Here is a 21,949-nt window from a genome sequence, read left to right as displayed (position 1 = left end):
TCTTCCTTCCTTCCTTCCTTCCTTCCTTCCTTCCTTCCTTCCTTCCTTCCTTCCTTCCTTCCTTTCTTCCTTTCCTCCTTTCCTTCTTTCTTTCTCTATACCTTTTAGCAAAATAAGGTGTGATTCGTCTTCTGGTTTTGTAGGGATTTGGATTATGAGAAATCATAATTAGCAGAAGGTTTTTTTGCTGATTCAACACAATCTGAGCCTTTGCATTTCAGCACGAGGAAGCATCAAGAATTGAAAGCTAAATATATATGACTTCTCTGCAGTGAAGAACCCACTCCCCCCCCTCAAAGAGAGGTTCTATGAAAAGAAACCCTGTTAAATATCTCCACAGAAACAGTTCTACAATTAGCAAAAGGCTTTCATACAATTAGCCCACTCTCCTTCAGAGAATTTATATTTTGCTGGCAAATAATGGTCCACTGTAATTGCTTTCCTCACTTTCTTACACATACAAGGGAAGGAAACAGAGCAAGTCTTGCAATTAGAGATGCAGAGGTTTTATCTGTAATAAACTATGTATGGCATGAATAAATCATTTGTTTGTAATTTTCTGCAAAGAGACTTTGGTATTTATGAAGCTGTTGGTTATGCATAACTTTACTCGTAAGTATATTACAGCCTGGCAGGGTTTGAAAAACTATTGTGTTTCAGTTGGTCTATTTGATACTTTGTGAAGCTGCTTGTGAGTTACATGGTCAGTTATTGTTTCTTCCCAGCTGGAAATAAATCATTAGCCTCTTTTTCTTAACTGTCTATATATGTGCAGCCTTTCCCAGGAACTGGGACAAACAAAGGTCTGTATACATCACGAAAAATGAAAAGGAAAACTGAGCGTGATTGAACTGAGTGCATTTGAATAAATACTCATGAATGCAGCTTCACAGTATTTCCTTAGCTTCATCCTTTAGTTTGTTTGGATTTTTTTACCCCAAGAAATAATGGGAGGTGTATGTTCCTGCAGTATTACACAAGACACACCAGTTTTGCTCTCTTCTAGGAATTATGTCCTCCTCCTCCCAACTTAGACTTCCTAACCATTTCAGACACCGTGACTCACTATAACACTAAAAGCAGGATGACAATAAGAGGCACAAATTCTTCTGCCTGCAGTAATTTAAATATCTGCAGTAATTTAAAGCGGAGCCTGTGCTTGAGCACTTGCTTGGGTAGAATTTTCAAGCCAGGCCTCCAAAACCAGACTTGCCAGCCAACTTTGGTCATTTTGTTTCCACCAATAGGTGTGTATGCACTAACACGTCAGGATGTTCCAGATAAAAATTATGGTTTTGGCTTGAGCTGTCCCTTCAGGATAAACACATTAGCTCCCCAGTGTTTATGTATCTGCTTGACAACTCTCCAGCCATGACAATGGAATTCTGCCAACCATAATTTTCTGTTTCATCCTTAATGTAAACAGTTGCTTTGAAATGCTCCAGGTTTATTGAATGAACAAATAACTTGTTTGTGTAAAATATTCAGGGAAAATGTCCACAACCCTTCAGCATATAATTGCAGTTTGCCTTCAGTCTCATACAGTATATCAACAAGTCTGGGTTTATACGTGCAGAGGGTCTCCTGCCATAACTCCCTTTCCTGACAAAAACAGTGCTGGTAAGTCAGTTTATCTTGCAGAATATTGATTCTTAATAAGAATCCAGTATAAATGAAGCACATCTCAACCATCTAGAATCCAGAATCTGAGTTAGATTAGGCTCCTGTTCTGTCCTGCTCCTGTAAGAGATAGTGGAAGGACTATCTCTTTTTGCTGACTATGTAGGTATCAGAGACTAGTCTCCCAACTTAGGTTTTTAGACCACATGCCTAAGGTTAAGATGTGTGAGAACAATCATTTTACACATTCACTTTCCCCTCACTAAATTAACTGGGTAAGAATTCTCCTTGTTACGTTCTGTCACCTTCATGCATCAATAGCATGAGTCAGACCAGTGGTCATAAATCACCCTTTACTCTGTTTGCTTAGGATCTCAGCACCTCATTATTTAGCCACAGGATGGATATAATGACAGTTGCTGCCATTAGGGTGCCATTCATTCAAACAGGCTTGAGGAAAGTACTGGATAATGTTAGGACCAAAAGATAACTGCATAGTCATGGAAGATTACAATCCAGGAAAACATTATGGTTCAGGGCTTACTTACAGGCTTCCTTATCTAAATTAGTAGCTCAGCACACACTGAGAGGAGAACAGTAACTGATTATCCTTTTGGGTTGTTTGTCTTCCACTAAAATGTCAAGAGCTGGGCAAAGCTAGAGTCCCTGGTGTACATCAATTACAAAGTGATCTTTAAGGTCCCTTCCGACCCAAATCGTCCTATGACTCTGTCAAAAAGTTTGGGCAAATGCTGGCATCTTTTAATAACTGGAGGATGTGTCAAAGTGAGGATGAAGTATGTGCTCAGCACTGTGAATGGCTGCTCAGCCAATGTCAAAGCAAACGAGCTCCGCTTCAGGTGGCAAAGATGCCACATATATAAAATCCAACGTACAAAGTTCTTCCTGGTCTTTGTCAAGCCCATAAAATAAAGGTACTCTATTACATAAGGAAAAGGAATTAAAAATTTATTTCTCTTGAGTTGGTAATAAGGGCCCCATTTCTGTTCAGCATTCTGTGCAAGACTAAACATGGCAAAACATCGAGAAGAAAAGGGATGGAATCTTTTTCCCCCATAACCTTTTATACTTGGGTCATTTTAGTTGATTCTTACTCCATAGTCCCATAACTGGGTTCTCTCAGCTGCCCTTATTTTGACTGCTATCTGAAAGACAAAGAGTAAGTTCCCATTTCTCAGAAAGATTTTAATTCTCCCCTGCCAAGCCCTGTATTGAAGTCATGTCCCCCTTCAAAGCTGCAACTCAAACCTCAGTTTAAGAGGGTGAACATAAGAAATAGGCTGTCACTGGAGCTGGTACAAGTCAGAAGAGGGGAAGACCTAAGCTCAGCATTGTTGCACTAACACAACTTGAATAATTGCTAATCTATTAATATCTGACTACTGAAAAAAGAATTGTCCATTTGGTGTCTCTCTCTCATTTCTGTCTTTTGCTCATTTCTGTAATCTTGCTAGAGGTGGAAGTTTTGAAGGTGACAGTTATAGGGCAATATAATTACTCACAGTTTGTTTCAAAAAGCCTGACTTCAGGTATTGAATTCAGAAGAATTTTGGTTTTCTGGGTTTTATTGCTAAAACATTTTCTATAAAAACCAACATCTGTAGGTATGTAGAATTTTACAGCTTTGGAACAATATTCCTAAGCAAGGCAAAGAGCCTGCAGTGAGTTCTGCAATAGTGTATATGAAGTGCAGGAATATTCATAATTAGAGCTTTTACATTCTCCAAAGTAATTCCTTGGAAGTTGAAAGAACAGAATTATTTCAATGAATGGTGCTTAGTGTAAGAGGTTTCCCTCACCCCAGGAACATGCTGGAGTAAATGGAGCTGAATGCCAACACGTGGCTGCATCACTCTCAATTCTGCCTCATGGACACTGTCCAGGTTTGTGACATCCTGGATATGAGACTATCAGACCAAAGCCCCAGCTTTCCATTTCTTACAGTGATGCCAAGTGGAAATCATCCCAGCAGTGAGAGCCCAAGGAATACTTTATGCATCATTAAGCTCTGAAACAGGGATTTAAAATAGCTTTAGGCCCATGTGTGGGTCCTCTGTTGTGGAGAATTATATTTCCATTCATAGTCTCTCTTCAGCTTATTTCATTATCAGCAAAGCAACGTAGAATAACGTGTGAAGTTTAAAAATAAAGCATGAAGTCTGTTTTAATGATGAATTTCACTACAAAGATTTTACTGTTGCCAGGTTCAGGGTTTTGATTTGATGTTTAAAAACCAAACCAAAGCAATTCCAACACGCCTTTGTGTATATACTTTGCTTTTGGATTTCAAGGGGCTCAGTGGTTGTGCAGGCCCACATTTTATGCATATATATGTGTGTATATACAAACACACAGGCATGGCTGTGCACTGATCAACAGGACTCATATATCTCTGGCAAATAACCAGCGAAAACATTCTGAATGTTCCTGTTTTATGCAACCTGCTGACAACAGAATCCTCATGACAGCCCATCTATGCTGGGCCACGCTTACCACTGACAAGCAGCCAACACTGAATTTGATTTCCCTGCTGCTACGGGGGGAAAACAAAAACAGCACAAAGACAACAAATCACATTGTGGCCTAAGCTTGAATTCCATTATAAAAACAGAGCAAAGCTACTCCTTTCATGTTTTGGTTCTGACCACGGCAATCTCGAGAAATAAGCATTACTGAAAGAAGGTGGCATTCATGCAGTATCCACCAGAATATTTTTATAACCATTAATAGAAATACTTTTTAATAGAAAGAAAGGTCTCCAGCACAGTCATTAAAAGACAACAGGTTAAAAGAAAATAACCAAGTCCAAGAAACAAAGGAAGTTAATGGCAGCTTGGGTCCTAAATTACTTTTATTTGCATTTTAATGTGATGAGAGCCTTTCTTGACATTGGTAGATATTAGTCAGAGTGACATGCTGCCTCTGATCTCATTGATTAGGGTGAAAGCCTCAAATTTCTCACTTAACTGAATATGATTTGCAGACATGAAAAATTCACACAAGCTCCTTATGTGAACGAATGAGAGAAGATTTGAGATCAGCCTTATTTAGAATAGCTCTGACTGATTTTTCACACTGCAGGGGAAATTCTTTGAAGAACTATCATGAGAGCAAGTGGAATAATTATTGCACAGAAAAAATTCCCAGTCAGATAACCCTGTTTGTATCTCATAAATGCACCAAAATGCACTCAGAAATTTGGTCAATACATGAAATAAAAAGGCTTGCTGTATTAAATCGGTGAACATACATAAAAGCCCATAGGAACCACAAAGAAGGTTCTTACCCAAAATGGACAGAATAGAAAATACAGATAATAGGAAAAGTGAAAGGCAGCTACATATGTGTCTAGGAAGTGACATGAAGTAAATTTGTTGAGAAAGAAAAAGCAAAGAGAGATGTTTTGAATCAGACAAAATAAAAGCAATCCTTCTTTTCCATCCCTCTCACACATAGTAATTTGTAAATAGTAAATTTTAAACTTTAGAGGTTGAAAGGCAAACTTTGACTAACAGTGGATTAAGTGATTCCTGGCATAGTACAGAATATAGATCACATCTTATGCTTCAATGTTCTGGATAAAAAACTGTCTATCTAGCTTCATAAACTGTATGAAAACTTGCTACCTACCCAAGGTCTTCTTCAAACATCAGGAATTGTTTTCTCGGTTAAAAGCTTCCTCATTATTGTTAAATTAGATCACACTGAGATTCTGAAGAGCTTTTGTCATCTCTCTTTTAGAAGTACACTTAACCAATAATGTTTTCCTGTTTTTCTGTGCAAACATCAGAATAAAAGATATCAACACAGTATATTTAACAAACTGTATCTCTGACAACGAACTGTTAATTAGAGTACCAGCTGCATCCAGCTCCATGCTTTGAGTGTAATGAGCAAATCAGGCATTTTAAATTCTATTTAAACTTGATTTAAATGTTTTGACGGAGACGGGTGAAGTGTGAATTCAGAAATGTTAATTTTGTAAACAGTTGGCTAAGGCTCGAAAAGAATCATAGACCACTGTGCAACAACAAAGAGATCTCACCATACTACATTAGCAGAAGAAATAGTCAAGTTAAAGTGAACAGTAGGTGGCAAGAGAAGTTAATGACAGCAAGCCAGTTTGACCATAAGTCAGTTTGTATCTGTGTATCGATTTTTTAAAAGAGCTCCTCTTCTTATATCAGCAGAAGTAACTCATATGGCTTCTTCTGTCTTGTTTAACCAAGAGACCTGGTCCCACTGTTGGCTCAGAACTGAGATGCCATAGACTGCAAGACCTGACAGAGTGTGCTCTGTGTTTTCTTGTTTCAGCCATGAAAATAAGACAAGCTGATCGTGTGTGCAGAAGTAAAGGCCTCTCCAGGTCAGTTGTGCAGAATACATGTCTATCATTTGCTTCCTGGGAAGGGTGAACACAGAACATGAAAATAAACCAATTTCAAAGGCCATTGTTTGGGTGACTAAACTAGTTACAAGAATAATTTTCTTCCTGTTTTTAAATTTCAGCTGATTCTGTTCCTTCTCCCCTATTTTCTGACAATATTTTCTGTATTAAAGAACAAAAACCTTTATAGCTTGAGAAGTGTTGTGCCTCAGCAATGCCCTAGGCCTCCCTCAGAGTAATCTTTTGACAGCAGACAGTGGCAAACTCAGTTTGGTCAGAAGAAAAAACGAAAGGAGCAGCTTTCATTAACAGCAGGGATGTCCATTTCTGTGATTGCATCAGGAATTACAGGATAAACCATATATGAATAAACCATATTCATATATTAATCCATATTCAGTGGATTTATAATCCCAGTGATCTACTAGACTGCTGAGTACTGTTGGGTGGGTGGAATATGGAACTGTACCAGGTTCCATTTCACATCACATATGTAATATATTGACCTATTTTCCTCTCTCAAGGTAAGATCTCTTCTTCCTTTAATAATTCAGTTCCAGCTAGCTTTAATTTTTTTTCCTTTTTTTTTTTTTTAATTAGAATACTGTACTCTCACATAACCTGCACACCTGAGATTCCCCACTGAAAAATATAACTGCCTCCAGTCTGGAAGTTCCTAAGCACTGCAAGAGCTACACTTGAAATCAAGCCTATTCCCAGCAATTCTTCTAGCTTGTCTTCGTTAATTGAAAACATTCTAAGGGACTGAAGAGTCACCTGGGATCTTGCCACAATGGAATTAAAAATGATCTGGGGACAAGGAGGACTACATAAACCTTCATAACATAGGTTATATTGCCAGTCTCTCAAAGGTTTTGTGTCATTTTAGTAGCTCTTTAGATCTAAGATTCTTCTTGACAAGTTGCAAAATCTGAATCCGTTAGAGAGGTCTTATAAATTCCAAATATCAATTCATTCTGGATGGTAAAGGAGAATGAAGTTGGATGTCTGGAACCACATCAGAAATAACTTATTAACAAGTTATAGAGAAAGAGATGATTCCAAGCTAAAAAAAATAATCAGAGAAAATTAAATACTTTTTAGGGATTAGCATACAAAGAATAACTTCATGCCAAGTTTTCAACTTATCTAGTTTCCCTGTAAGTTATGTATTACCACTATAATAAACCAGTATATTCTTAGCTTCTATTTTCAGCCACAGAAATATAACTGTCAGCAGCTTCTTTGCCTCCATCAATTCAGCACATTTTCCCCCATCTGCCAAGTGCAGTAAACAGAGACACAACAGCCTGATTTAGCTATCTATGAATATATAACAAAGTAAATCACCCATATCAATACAAGTTTAATTGTTCTGGTTGGCAAAAAAAAAAAAAGGTATATAATAGGCAAGTACTAGATCTGACTTGAACAGCTTATCTGATTTGAAAAGAACGTGCCTCCAGTCCATGGAGTTCTAGACCTGACAGCATGACATCCTGGTAGGTGTGCAGTAATGATCTTCTCAGGAACAGTAACAGATCAAACAGCACTAACTGGATCCTCAGGCTGGCACTGGAGAGCTTAACTATCCTCTCACAGGACCCCACAGTGAGGAGGGTTGGAAGGGACCACAGTGGGTCATCTGGTGCCATCTCCCTGCTCAAGTAGGGTCATCCATGGCACAGAACTGAGTCCAGGTGGTTCCTGAATATCCAGTGTTATAAAACAAGGAAGACAAAAAGGAACCCGTTATAGTTTTCTGGCTTAAGTGTGGGGAAAGCATTAATATGACCTCATGTTTGGCACCTAATAAAGCAGCCTAAGGCTCCTGTAACCTGTCACTGTCAGGTCCCTGAGTAACCACACTAACTCACAGAGCTGTCTTGTGGGAGAGAAGGTGGAATTGCCAACCACACCACCTCCTTTGGAAGGACTTAGAAAAGTTCACCTATTCCCATTTTCAGATCATCTGACAAGTTTTGAGAACTGTGAACCTTATTCACAAAGAGAAGCCTCCCTCATGTTCAGAAAGACTGCACAAGTCCTGCTTCAGAAGCATATATTTCTGGCATCTCTTATTAACCAGATTTTTTTGTTAATTAGACTACTAGCCAGATGCCTAAGGCAGCCCAGCTAAAGTTAGATCTATAGAGCCTTTTACAGAAATGAGAGGGTAAATCCTACCTGCAGTAGAGACCAGCTAAGTATGAACTGGCTCTGGAGAAGTCGTGTAGACTTAACTAGAAGAGGCCAAGTTTATTAATTAAAGCCCCATGACTGCACAGTTGATGGCTAGAGCTAACTCAGACCTGGACAGCTTACAGCATAGACAGAGTACACTTGCATCTGTCTGCAGAAGTGTGTGCAGGCATACCCTGAGTGCACAGCCAGTGACACTGGGCACAGGGACATCCCAGACCTTGCTACTGCAAGCTTGGAGTTTTAGCACTTAATGGCCCTTTGTGATTTGTCCTGAGTTTCCTTACATGCTGCATATCCATCAGGACAAACATGATGATAATTTACCTTCTTTTACCTCTTAGAGATATCGCTTTTAGGTTCAATACATTTAAATTTCCAAAGTATTTCAGGAGTTTTCTTTGTATTCCTGCTTATTCCCCCTCTCTCTCTCCAATGAGCACTGTGCCTTTCTTTGTGAAATCCCACTCTGTTTGCTCTGCTTTTTTCTCCACCCAGTCTTTTCCAAGAACACTGAAGGCAAGAGCAGAACTTTCCAATCTGCCGTGTTTGGAATGGTCCATAATTAGGCAAAAGTGTGTTCACTGACACCTCCAGCAACTGCTCATTATGAAGAAGCTGAGAAAACAAATGAAGGAAAAATCACTAACTATGGAGCCATTTGAGACTTCCAGGTGCAATGAACAGCCCTCTGGAACAAGAGGACACTGGCCACACAGACTGCCTGCTCTGGTGGACTGTTGAGACAGTTTTTTTCTGGCATTCCTCTTGACCAAAACCAGGTAAACTAACAGCTTTAAGAAGCTGTAAATATTTTACGCATTTCAGTTGAAATGACTATTTAAACATGAAAATGGGTGCCTTGGGCAGACTGTCACAATGGGCAGAGTAAGGATTTACCTCTTGCAAGCTTTCCCCTGACATGATTTTACTTAAAGATGTGCACTCATGTGGATTGTGTGGGTTTTTTTTTAAGGACAGAGCCAAAGTCTGGTGTGTGGAAAAGTTTCAAAGCCTGTAGCTAGGGAGTCCTTTTGTGAGAAATACATGGCTTTCATTGGCTTCACTTTTTCAGAAAAAAAGCACAGTGAGTTTAAGCAAAGGAGAATAGAGTGGACAACAAGAATGCAGCTCAATGCTAAAGCTACAGTAAATGTCATCATGCACATTTACATAGACATCATAAAAGTTTACATACAGACAATAAACATCTTGCATCAGAGCTCAGGTACAATTAAAGAAATGCAAAATTAAATGACTGAAAGAAACACCTTCCAGCATGTACCAATTAATATCAGTATTTACAAAGGCAGGAGGGGGGATGTGTGGAGAGTAGAAGTGTCTTCAAACCGTATTTAAATCTTTCCAAAACAAACCCATCTTTATTCATGTGTTGCAGATGGCTTTCAGTACCCTGCAGAACAAAGATACACTATTGTTTTGCATTTTTGAGCACAAGCACTGGCTTTTCAAATCAATGAACCAACAGAGCAGATTTTTAAGTGAGCTGTACAACACAGGGGCTCTGAAAACTGAATCTGACCCAAAGTCAATTGAGTGATTCCTGTCACCTTCCCTGGGACTGGAATCAGGTGTTTGTGTGTTTTCAAAGAGGCCAGATTGACAGCCCTGGAGACCATAAGTTCTATTTGTCCTCATAACAAGCACAGTACAGGCAGGAGCATGTGATCTCAACCCACACTGAATCCCCTGACAAGGGCCTCAATCCTTCACTGGAAGAACAGCTTTTTCAGGTGAAAAGGGATTTATTTACCCCTTGGCTTCTCTGATGAAGTTGCCAATTACAGTCAAATGTTAGCAGCTTATTTCTGCTTCCCCAAACTATTGTCACCACTGTTGTGGTGCAGATTTCATTGTTTTTGCTGCAAGTTGAAAAGAGGATTTGTAAGTCACTCCAGCCACAGCTGCAGCTGACTGGACCAACTGGCCTTGCAGACTTATTTATTACATTATCTTACAAAATCAACTAGAAGTGTCAACAGTCTTGAGAAAGCCCTGACCTTGAGGAGAAGGTAGTACTTCTCCTTAACATGTGTTTATTTGTGTGCCAGCATGACAGTGAGAAGTCATCACTGACATCTTTGGTTTGGACATGGGGAGTGACTCTTGTGCAAAGGGCCAGCACAATCACCCACAAATTCCTCAGCAGAGGGGTACCTTCCAGCCCTGCTGTCTCAGCTACTCCTTGAAATGTTCAGCCACATTAAATTTCTTTTCTTAAAGGAAATACATGAAATAAGGCATTTCAAATATGTCAACATAAAAATAATCTCTGCTAACTGCTATATGTTTCCTTTTATAAATCACTCCAGTTTCTTATGCATATACATTTCCCACCCTGTGAATTTCAGGAAAGACTTCCATTATAGAAAAAGTCTAAACCAACCAAGCTTTACATATTTAACAGTTGTACAGACATAACTACAAGAATATACATAAATTTGATGTGGAGTGGGAGCATCCTGCATTAATTTTAAAAAAAACCCAACCAAACAACCCCCAAACTTCACCATATTGAACTCTCCAAAAGGAATAGTATTGTTTAATTCAATTCTACCGTGTCCCCTAGAAAGGCACTAAAACTCATAATTTTGCTTCAGTTCTTTCACCATCTAAGTAAGTGTTTCAAATAATACCACTCTGGCTGAAACCCAAGTCCCTCGTTTCCTCACTGCCCACCCCAACGTGCAGCAGCAGCAGCTCAGAAGTGAAGAATGCAGGTCTTGTCTCTGGAACCCACCCCGGAGCTGACAGAGCTCACGTGAGGGATGTGAGAGTCACGATCCCCAGCTCTGCAACGGGCTCTTGGGCAACTGCCATGGAAATCAGCCCTGCACAAGGGTGTAAGAGGTTTCAGCAGAGGGTCTCTGGTAATTTTCAGGATGTCAACCAGCTCTCTAAACACTTACCTCATGCTGTCCAGCCTTTTATCACCTAGCTCTGACACAAGGCACACACACACACAGAGAAAGCTTTGCAGCTCAAGAAACTGTTCAGCACATACAGATGAAGTCAGTGTAAATAGTTTCCCCCCACTCTGGTTCTACACTGGGGCTAAATTGTTCTCTTCTTTAAGAAATCTACAGGAGAGAAAACACCCATTTGGAAAGTCAGGGAGGTGCAAAAGAGTTCCAGGGAATTCTCTCCTGAGTTTACAGCCCTGTCAGGCTTTTGAGAACAAGGTCCAGGAGAATTTCACAACAGGGAAGGGTCTTGTTCAGCTCAGGATCCCTCTAGAAGCTTCCCCTGATGTCATTGCTCCACTATTAGCAGAACTGCCACCTCACACTTTCAGACCACACACTTTCACCTTTTCCACACTGGCACACAGCAGAGCAGGCAAAAGAGCTATGTGTAAAGTAGCCTTGACACCTGAGCATAATACTGTTTGCAAACTGTCACATTAGAGCAACACACATGGTAGACATTGCCTCGCCTTTCTCCATTCCTAAAGATTTTGATAGTGCAAAAGTGAGCTTACCACTTCAGGTCCTATCATACGTGAACATGGCCAGGACACAAAATCCTAACAGCCTTCACTGCATTTATCCTCAAAGCTTCTGCGTGGCAGGACAGGGCTTCTGTCCCCATTTTGCAGAAAGAGAAGTGTAGCCCAGAGGTTTGTGCTTAGCCCAGACAAAACTGTTTGTGTGTCCGACTCATGCTGAAACCAGGGGCACGTGAACCGGGGCACTGAACATGTAGGTCTAAGGTTATTTGCATTAACTCTCGTGGGAGGTCTGCAGCAGACTCATAACAACTCATTCTCCTTTATCCCCGGCTTCAGCCCCCACCTGCCTGGCCATTGCTTCAACAACACTTCTGTGACCTGGGCCAGAATCCTCTGTGTGGATCTGAAAGCAAATGGCACCACAACAAAAAGAGGCATTTCCTGCCTCTTTCAATTCTTTGCATTCCCCTCACCTGCTTTTGTTGCAGATGGGATATAAAGATGGACTCTGACCCCTAACATCTTTATGGAAAATACATGGTATGAGTACAGTAGTTTTGTTATTATTTACCTTTTAAATGTGGAATGAATTTCCAAGCTGGAAAAAAGTACGTCTCCAAATATTTGCTGAAACACAAACTTAGTTCTCTTTGCCTGTCTGCACCACTGTGAAACTGGAATTACTGTACCACAGGAGCACACCCAGCTGAAATCCAAATAGATTCCTGCTTTCCTTTTAGGATACTCAAATTTTCCAGCATCCCTGACTAATTTAAGGATTAACAGATCTTTGGGATCATGGCCCAGTGTAAGGAGGTGGACCAACACTTCGCCAGGCACAGCAGGCAGCTGTGAGTCAGAGTGCAGAGCAGAAGGGAACTCCAGCTGGCACAGCTCAGAGCTGAGAGCTGCTGCCTGGCTGGGCCTCACCGTAAGGAACTATAATTAGGACCCAAGGGACTATGGAAGGAGACTCAGAGCACCCTTCCAGAGGCTGCATCACTTTGACCTGAGGGAATGGCAGAGGCTGAAGGTCACCCCACTTGAGGGATGCTAGCTGGGTAGTTATTACAGGAGAGCCAAAACCACAGAGCCAAAACCAGCACCTTTGTGCTCACAGTGCCAAGGCATGCACAGCTTGTAAAAGACTGAAAGCAACATGGTGTGACATCTAAGTGACTGTCACATGGAATCACAGAATATCCTGAGCTAGAAGGGACCCACAAAGATCATCCAGTCCAACTCCTGGCCCTGCACAGACACCCCAGCAATCCCACCGTGCCTGAGTGCCTTGTCCAAATGCTCCTTGAGCTCTGGCAGGTTTGGTGCTCTGCCCACTGCCCTGGGGAGCCTGTTCAGTGCCCAACCACCCTCTGGGGGAAGAACCTTTTTCTGAGATCCAACCTGACCCTGCCCTGACACAGCTCCAGCCATTCCCTCAGGTCCTGTCACTGGTCACAGAGAGCAGAGATCGGTGCTGTCCCTCTGCTGCCCCTCAGGAGGAAGCTGCAGACGATGCCAAGGTCTCTCCTCAGGCTCCCAATCTCCAGCCTGAGCATGCCAAGTGCCCTCAGCTGCCCCTCATGTGGCTTCCACTCCAGACCCTTCACCATCTTCATGGCCCTTCTTTGCATTCTCTCTAATATTTATGTTCTTCTACCCCCAAAGTGCACACAGGACTTGAGGTGAGGCTGCCCCAGTGTAGAGCAGAGCAGGACAATCACATGTCTGTCAGCAGGCCGAGGAACCCACACCTTTCTGCAGACACATGTAGAGGCACCATAGACCAGGCATCATTTCTTCAAAGTTAATGACATTATATTCCCACGAAAAAACTCTTAAGGTGACAGGCCTTTGTTATCTGTGGAAAAACAAGCATTTGAAAACTCCCTCCAGTACGAGGGCACATGTACAAACTTGAATGTTCGGGGTGGGTCCCCAATCTTTTACTTGTCTAAAAAGAGACCTAGAAAAGAATCTGAAGAGGACAACTGTACATCTTCAATCAGATCTGCAGTGCCTCTAACCCTGGTTTTTATCCTTCTACTGAGTGTCATTCAATGACTTCCCCTCCAAGGGCAAGTGCTCAGCTATGGCATAGATGCATCCAACATGGCTGGCAGTAAACATCATGGACAGAAAATGTGACAGAAGTGACTTTTTGGCTCAATGAAATGCCAATTAACTCAGTCAGCAGAGAGAATTTAGGACACATGCAGAGGTCTGATATCTTCCATCCAGTAGAGACCTACAAATGCAAGCATAAGTCAAAACATTGCAATTACATGGTTGCTTGGGCACAATAGTGAATTCCAAATATTTCTGCATCACTTCAGGATACAGCTTCTTTAATAGTTTGCCACTATCCTGGTTTTTGTCAACGGATCTTTTTACTGCTTTATGTCTGTAACTCACGTTCTGAGAGCCATAATGCATCCCCTGCATTTACCCTAAAAGCAGCAGATGAAATCACAGAAATTGAGTTGTATCTCTCATATCAGAAAATATATTTGGATTGTACTTCAACACAAGATCACTGGACTAAACAATCTCTTTACATGTGTTAGCATGAGCAAAAGACAAAGGAAAGAAACAAAACTTTGATCAGATGTTATGTCACGCAGGATTCTGGGTTTGCTCTGACCCTTGGTTTTGAACTACTGTTTTCATCTCTCTCCCCACCACCATTCTCACTGGAATCTGTGTCAAACATAGCAGATTGGCATTCCAAGATGCCAGTGGGATTTCAGTTATCTGAAATCCGTCATTTTTTTCAATTCAAAGGCAGAATGTCTGAGCTTAGCACAGAAAAAAAAAAATTACTCAGGATACTTGTAAAGAAAACCATCAGCACAGGCTATATCATTTTATTTCCTGGCACAGTCCCTGCTCTTCGGTATAATACAGGACACTCAACTCTAAACACTTAGTCTACAGATCATCACAGTGGCGCTGGCTCAGGATTCTCTAGTTCTCATTATCTCCTTGCACTTTGCAAGCTTGAGAAACTTCTGTAACAGCAATTCCCAAATTGTGTTCTACAGGGAGCTGCCTTGCTCTCCTCCTCATTTCCACAGGAGCCCTTGGAAAGAATATGCACCAGCTTAGCTCTTGCAACAAAATAAAATGAGATCAGCCAGCTGGAAGCTTCGTCTGGAGATTAAACAAGAAATGAAAGTAAATCAAATCAACTTAGGACTGAAGCTGCCAGCCATAAATAAGTCTTCAAGTGGAAGGAGAAACAAACCAACTGGCCAATCATCAGGGCAAAGAACAGAGAGAATAAAGTGAAATAAATGGAGGACAAACACAATTTAACTTCTCACTTCAAAGGTCTGACTGTACTGAAATAAAACTATGACCCTCCAGAATTGCTGCAGGCATGTTCACAATGAAAGGGAAGATGGTGTCCACATGGCATTTAAGAATGGCTCACCTGAAAATCACTGAACTGAGCTTCACAACAAAGGTTGAAGAAAAGAGGAAAATAAAGATATAGGGATCTTGGGAATGAGACAAAACACAACATGGATTTAGCAACAGTAGATCATACCAGACTAATGCAGTATCTTTTTCCTAAGGTAATTGATTATCTAAGGAAGTGCAGAAGAAAAATACATCAGACTTAATGGACCAAAACTTCAAGGGATCATTTAATAAAATGCCATATCAGAAATATTTTATTACTTATGGTAGCAAAGGTAGAAATTAGACTGATGAGGAGCTGCCTAAAAAGCTTGATTTGTGTTCACAAAAGCTCCAGTTTCATATTTTCATTACATTCACAGAATGAGGACTGATGATGACAAAAAGTTGTAAGGTTTCCTTAGTAAGAAAACTGGGGTATTATAGAGGAAGAAATTGGAAACTTGTGACCAGAATGACAGGATGTAATGTGTCTTGAATTTGTTATTTATTAAATCCACCATGGGCTTTCATACAAACAACTTTCAAGCAGTAGATCTAAATGGATGAAAAATTATTGGGACAGATTTTCTTTTTCTGCTTCCTGGCAGCCCCCATGAATTAGAAAAAAAACAACTTCTGAAGCTTTAGTTTAAATCTTGTGATGCAACAAGGAAAATGCTTGCTCTGCACTACAAAACTAAATTCCAACAGGTGTGTGTTGCTTTTGCACATGCTGCACTTGTGTCCCAAAGTATGGAGAACTGCCTTGAAAATGAAGTTAGCATGAGTTGAAATCAGCTCACAAGACAGTTTAGGCAACAGATCCAACAGGGCTTCAAGCCTTGAGGTACAACTGCGAAATCCAAGATGCCATGAAGTCTGCCTGCAGTGGAAAGACTTTTGAAATATGGGGGAGGTGACAGTGAATGCAGACAGAGATAACTCCAAGCACTGCAGGGTAATGAAGACATGGGTGGGTCTTATTTTCTTTTAGACATTTCTTTTACATGTGTGTGGAGTCATTACAGAAATTCTCAGAAGAAATCACACCACCCACGCAGGACTTCCATTTTTTACAGAAACAGAAAAGCCATGATCTCTTTCATGATTTTGAATGTCAGCTCCAGTAAGATTTTCTTTAGTCTAGCAACAAGATAAAAAATAACTGTTCCAGTATTAAATTTCAACTTGATTTTCAACATAAAACCCTCCTATTTTAAATCTGAGATATTGTTGTACAGAACTGATGAACAATTATTTCCTAGCACCAACAAAAAGTTAAAGATGAGAAAATGTTCTGTAAAACCGTTCCTCAAAACACTATGCTTGAAGGAAAAAAGAAAACCAATGTCCATATGGCCTCATTCTCCTCTGTGAATCTGAGTTTAGACTCTGTTTCCTGCATTGCATCTGTCATTCCTCTGACTGAGCTTTCATGTGCATCACAGGAAGTCCAGGAAATCACATACTACAGAAAACTAAGTGTACTGGTTCACAGAGGTGACTGGAATGTGTAATATTTAAATTAGTATTTGCAGGAGAAACCAGAGTGAAAATACAAACCTAAATTTAGGGGACTATCTGGAGATCTTCGACAAGGAAGCCAGGAGTGTGCATAGAAGGTGGATCCTCTGATCAGTCAGAACAATTTCCTGGCTGCTTATGGGAAATTTTTGAGGAAGAAGCCTTGTTAATTCTGGTTTCAGGCACCTTTTATGAATATTTTCTCTGTTGGGTATTCTGCAAAAAGAAGACTTGACATTATTGTGGTTTAACTCAGCAGGCAACTAAACACCCCCCAGCCACTTACTCACTTCCCTGCAGCAGGATGGGGAGAGAATCACACAAAACCAGAAAACTCATGGGTTGAGATAAAGCCAGTGTAACAGGACAGAAAAGGAAGGGGAAATAAGAATAATAATAGTGATAAAAGAATATACAAGTCCTGCACAATGAAGTTGCTCCCCAGCGACTGAATGATGCCCTTAGCAGCAACACTGTTCTCCCCCTAAATCCAAAACAGCACTGACCAGCTACTAGGAAGAAAATTATCTCAACTGAAAGCAGGACACATATATGGTGTTTAGGGCCTTGATTCTATAAATACTTCTGCACAAGAACAATTTTATATATACAAATGGCAGCCTCTTCTTAAAATGAGATGTTCACTTGTATGAGGTTTCTCATTTGGGTCTTTGATATTGTAACTAAAACTGCATTGGGACCTGGAGGAATTACATGTATTTAACAATTATTCATGTATTTAACAATTATTCAGCATGCTATCTTTTTTCCTTCAAAAAATTATTCATTCACATCACGATCTGTGAAGAATTCTTTGAAATACATGTTTTGTTGAACTCACGTCTGCTTCTTGATTCTTCCCTCACCATCTGCTCTATTTCCTGCTATTCATTTTCACTATGGGATTGGCCATCCAATTATTTTTATTTTTTCTATTTAGTTGAATGATTAGACTTCTAAATCGAGAAAAAAATGAGATATTTCAAGGTGGGTTTGTACTGTTTCTAGATGGAATGCAGGGACATGCATGTTTGGAAGGCACAACCTAAAAACTAATAATAATTTTATTTAAAGAATTTTTTTTTCCAGAAAATTAATTTGAAGACATCACACAATTGCTTCTCTCTTTAGGGTTTAGTTTTAATTTTTTAAAATGTATTTCCCAAAAATACTAATAAATCAAAGCTCTGTTCACTACATGAAGGTTTCTGAAAATGGCTCTAGTTCAGAGAACATTTTCTTAAATAACAGCTTGAATGCACACATATGAACTAAAAAATTTCTTTGGCTTGAGTATTTGTGCACATTCATCCTTTGCTCTTTTGTTTCACTTTATTTATTTCAAAAACTGCCTCACTTTATAAGGATACATTCAGCTCTGTGAACAAATTGTGGTCTCCAGAGAAAGGGCAGAAAAGGGAAAAGGCTTCTCCCTTCCTTTCCTAGACACTGTGAGCCCCAAAACACTCACACTGACCTCTTGTCATATGAGTTGTATGGCCGAAGTTCAGTTGCTTGGAGAAACACAGTGGTGAATTGTAAAGATCCACGAAAATAGGCAAGTGCAAAGGGATAAAAATATGATAGAAAAATATTTTCCAGTTAATGTCTATGGAAATGTAGGCAATGATCCTTCAACCAAGGGACAGGAGGAAGGTTGTGTGATTCCATTGCATCTAGTAACACGAGCTCACTGGATAAATTGAAGTGACTGGTGTGTTTGAGGCAAGGAATGAAGTAGTTGTAGTGAATTACCTGTTTATCATTGCTTAAGATGTTCATAAAAATGATAATATTTTAAACTCTTAGCGGATTCCTAGTGGCACTACAAACAGCCCTCACTGCATTCTGGGATCTTTGCTGAAGGATCTCACAAAGAATCCTTTGCTGAAAAGGCAGGGGAGAAAAATGGTCTATAGAGAATTCTGTCTCATTTGCTTCAACTATTCTGCCTGCAATTCCCCATCTCTGGAAGACAAAGGAGGAGGAATCTTCTCCCCATGCTAGTGTGAATTTAGCTTGTGTCTTTGTGTCTCCATGGAGACAATGTAAACACATCTGTTTTCTCTTTGTGCTTGAGATGGAAGCATTCTACACAGCATTCATCATTGCAGGGAATGAAAACATTATCTCGGGGCAGAATCGGGGGGAATTCCTCACCACGGGGAAAAAGGAAACCTGGTTTAGTTCGTTTCCATCCATGATCGGTGTCATCAGAGGAAAAGAGTTTAAAGTCATATCTTAAAGCTCAGGGTCTGTGTCTCTTGACAATTGAATTTAAGGGTTAATAAAATGATGGGTATTAATCTCATGTTACAAAGGGAGAAAAAGAAATATAAATGCAGGATATTCATGGCCATCAGGTGAAATGCAGCATTCCATAATTCTGTAATGTCAGTAGGATATTATAATGCTGCTACAGCTGTTATACATTCTTGCCCTTCGTGTAGCCTCTACCAGTGAGCAATTCCCAAGACCTGACAACAAAACTACATTATCTGTAACTTTATTTTACATTTTCCCCAACATTTATGCACTGCCAGTTAATGAAAGAGGAAAACTCACTACACTGCAGTGGTGTCAGATATTTGTTCCTCTCGTCAAAGACGTTTCAACTCCAGAACTGGCCAAGGAAAGCAAAAGTTTAAACAGCATTCATTGTTTCAAGAGCTTCAGTGCCTGAAGCATGTTGAGCTGGTTTTTACCAGTCCTAAGAATGTCCCACGTTCTCGTTGTTAATCCATTAACATAATGGAACACACCACTTGCAAACATCACTGTCTGCAAAAGGAGGAAATATGAAAGCAAGGTTTCCTATCAGAAGTTTAGTGTTTTTCACAAAACCAAACCATTAATTTTAGAAAACCCACATTTATGACAACACACAACCTTCAATACGCATTCCTCATATTCCAGCATTTTCATTCATCATTCCTGCTTGTGAAATTTTTAGCCTGCAACATGAAATAGTCCCATGATGCACTAATCAATTTTTGGCTGTGGCCAAAAGCCTAGAAATAAATTCTTTCTGTAAAGTATCTTCTCTTAAATAGAAGTGATTACTCTTCCCCACACAAACTTCTCACAAGAGTAAAGAAATAGAAACATTTTAAAGATCTATTGGAAATTACAAATATCAAACTTTTTTGTTATGGACTAGTAAAGTACTAGTAGTTTGCTTCAAAATAAACCAAAACCAAATTTAAGGCATATTCCTTATAGGGGAAAAGTACTAAGACTATTAAGAATATGGAAAGCAACTCATTTGTATATTTAATAGCTTATCATTCTTTTCTTAGTATCCTCCTTTGAAAAATACCCTTGTAGGTATGTAAAATTTATTTCCAAAATCTAATCAAAATCCTATGAAAATGAAATAAAGTCTTCCATTAACTTAGATGAATACCAACTCAGACTCTGAACCATGAGCACAAATACCTGCAAACCAAGTAATTACATATTTGTTGTACTGCATTTTAGCCTTTGAACACTGATAATCTGCTAAACATGGAGTACTACAGTTCTTTTCCTCAGAGTTGTCTTCTACTGTGTTAACTTCATAATGTTTGTTCTCCCCTTTGTGACAGTGTTTATGAAATGATATATTTTGATTTATATTGAGTTCCATTTCCTCTTAAGCTTGTTACAAGCTTCATTCAATTAACTGCATAGCTAGCTCCCTAAAAATAATCACATGTTTACTTTTGAGATGTCACCTTTAAGAATTTAAATTCATCTGACAGAGAAGAAAAGAGGTGGCTGCAGGTAAGGGCTCAAAATTAGGTTTTGTCTCTTTCAATCTCAGTAATTCAAATTATCCAGAAACTCACATGAGATGGGGGTCTGGGCACAACAGACTTTTGTCTGACCTTCATGCACAACTAACACTGAACAGATTGGCACTCCTGGGAAGGTTTATGCCTTCCTGGCAAAGGAACTACCAATAACATGAGGAAGAATTGATCACATGAAATAAAGGAAGATTAAGCATAAACTTTAAGATATTAACAAAAATAGTGTCTGCAAAACACCAGGTTAAGTTTAAAACACATGGCTTGGAACCATTGTGGTGACAGGTACAGGTGCCCTTACATTCACAAAGAATCATCCCTTTATTTATTTTTGGTTCCAGCATAAATCCTTCTCTACCTGTGCCCTACCCATAAACCAGGCTCACCTAAGCCTTCTTTTCTTTCACAAGTCACTGGTAGAACACACAGCTCCTGACTTCCTACTCTGAGGGTAAAACTATTCCTATCATGCCAATGCATGTCTCTAATGAACAGCACCTTACATGCCAGTTTTATGCAAAATCTGTTCCAATTCACACAAAAGGGACTTTGAATCGAGTCTTTGAACTCTAATCCCAGCATGGAATTGATGTGGGTGCAGAATAAATATCTTATATCCAGGAGCAGGCAACAAGAAACTCAAATGTCTAAAATTAGACAGCACTGAGGCTAATGAGGAGAACCCCTTCTGTTCAGGTGAGAAAGGAGTATCAGATTTGTTGTTTGCCAGTTTTCTGAAATTCAGGCAGGTTTCTAAAACTGAGCTATTGCTTCAATTTTCTTTTTATTTCTTTAAGAGAAGAATTTTACATTGTATCACAAAGGTTTTGAAAGGAACTTCTGTGAGCAACACAAGTCTGAATAGCATCCAGCTTCTGTCTAATTAGCTCAATGAAAAGCTGAAAGGCGAAATTTTGGTAGTCCAAATTTAACTTTCATTGTCTTCTAGGACAATAAAAAGTACTTTCTGAAGAATTCGTATTTTTGTTTCACTGTTCTACCTATCCATTTAAATATTTCATATTTGCTAGCCACACTTCCACAGGATTTATCCCACCAAATTTCAGAAATGGCAAGTAGGCTGTAGCTTTCCAGCAGCACCTGCTTTTTCTTGGCCCTTCAGCTGAGCTGTTGTCCGTGTCACCCTCACATTACACCCCCTGACTCCTCTGAGGGATGTCACCTGCTTCCCTGGTGAGCCCTATTACCCGAGGAGCCCCTGGCTCACCTCTGTAAGACTTCCAGTGTGCTGCAGTGTAGTCAGCACATCTCAGAGCCATGGATTAATACACTGGGCCCACCTATTTCTTCCAAGGTTTCTGCCTGCAACTGGAAGGAAAACATAACCTGTGCTCCAGATTCCCTCCCCTGTCCCAAGGCCCTGAAGTCTCTTTTGATCACCTCTGGACTGTGCGTTGTGGTTTCATCACCACCCACAAGGACGGGCAGGGACAGGCAGTAATCCAAGGGCTGCACCAGGTCACGAAGTTTCCTGGTGATGTCCCTAACCTGGGCCAAGGGAAG

This window comes from Lepidothrix coronata, unplaced genomic scaffold, assembly GCF_001604755.1.
Source record: "Lepidothrix coronata isolate B3197 unplaced genomic scaffold, Lepidothrix_coronata-1.0 Scaffold201, whole genome shotgun sequence".
Taxonomy (NCBI): Eukaryota; Metazoa; Chordata; class Aves; order Passeriformes; family Pipridae; genus Lepidothrix; species Lepidothrix coronata.
This window is presented reverse-complemented; position numbering follows the sequence as displayed.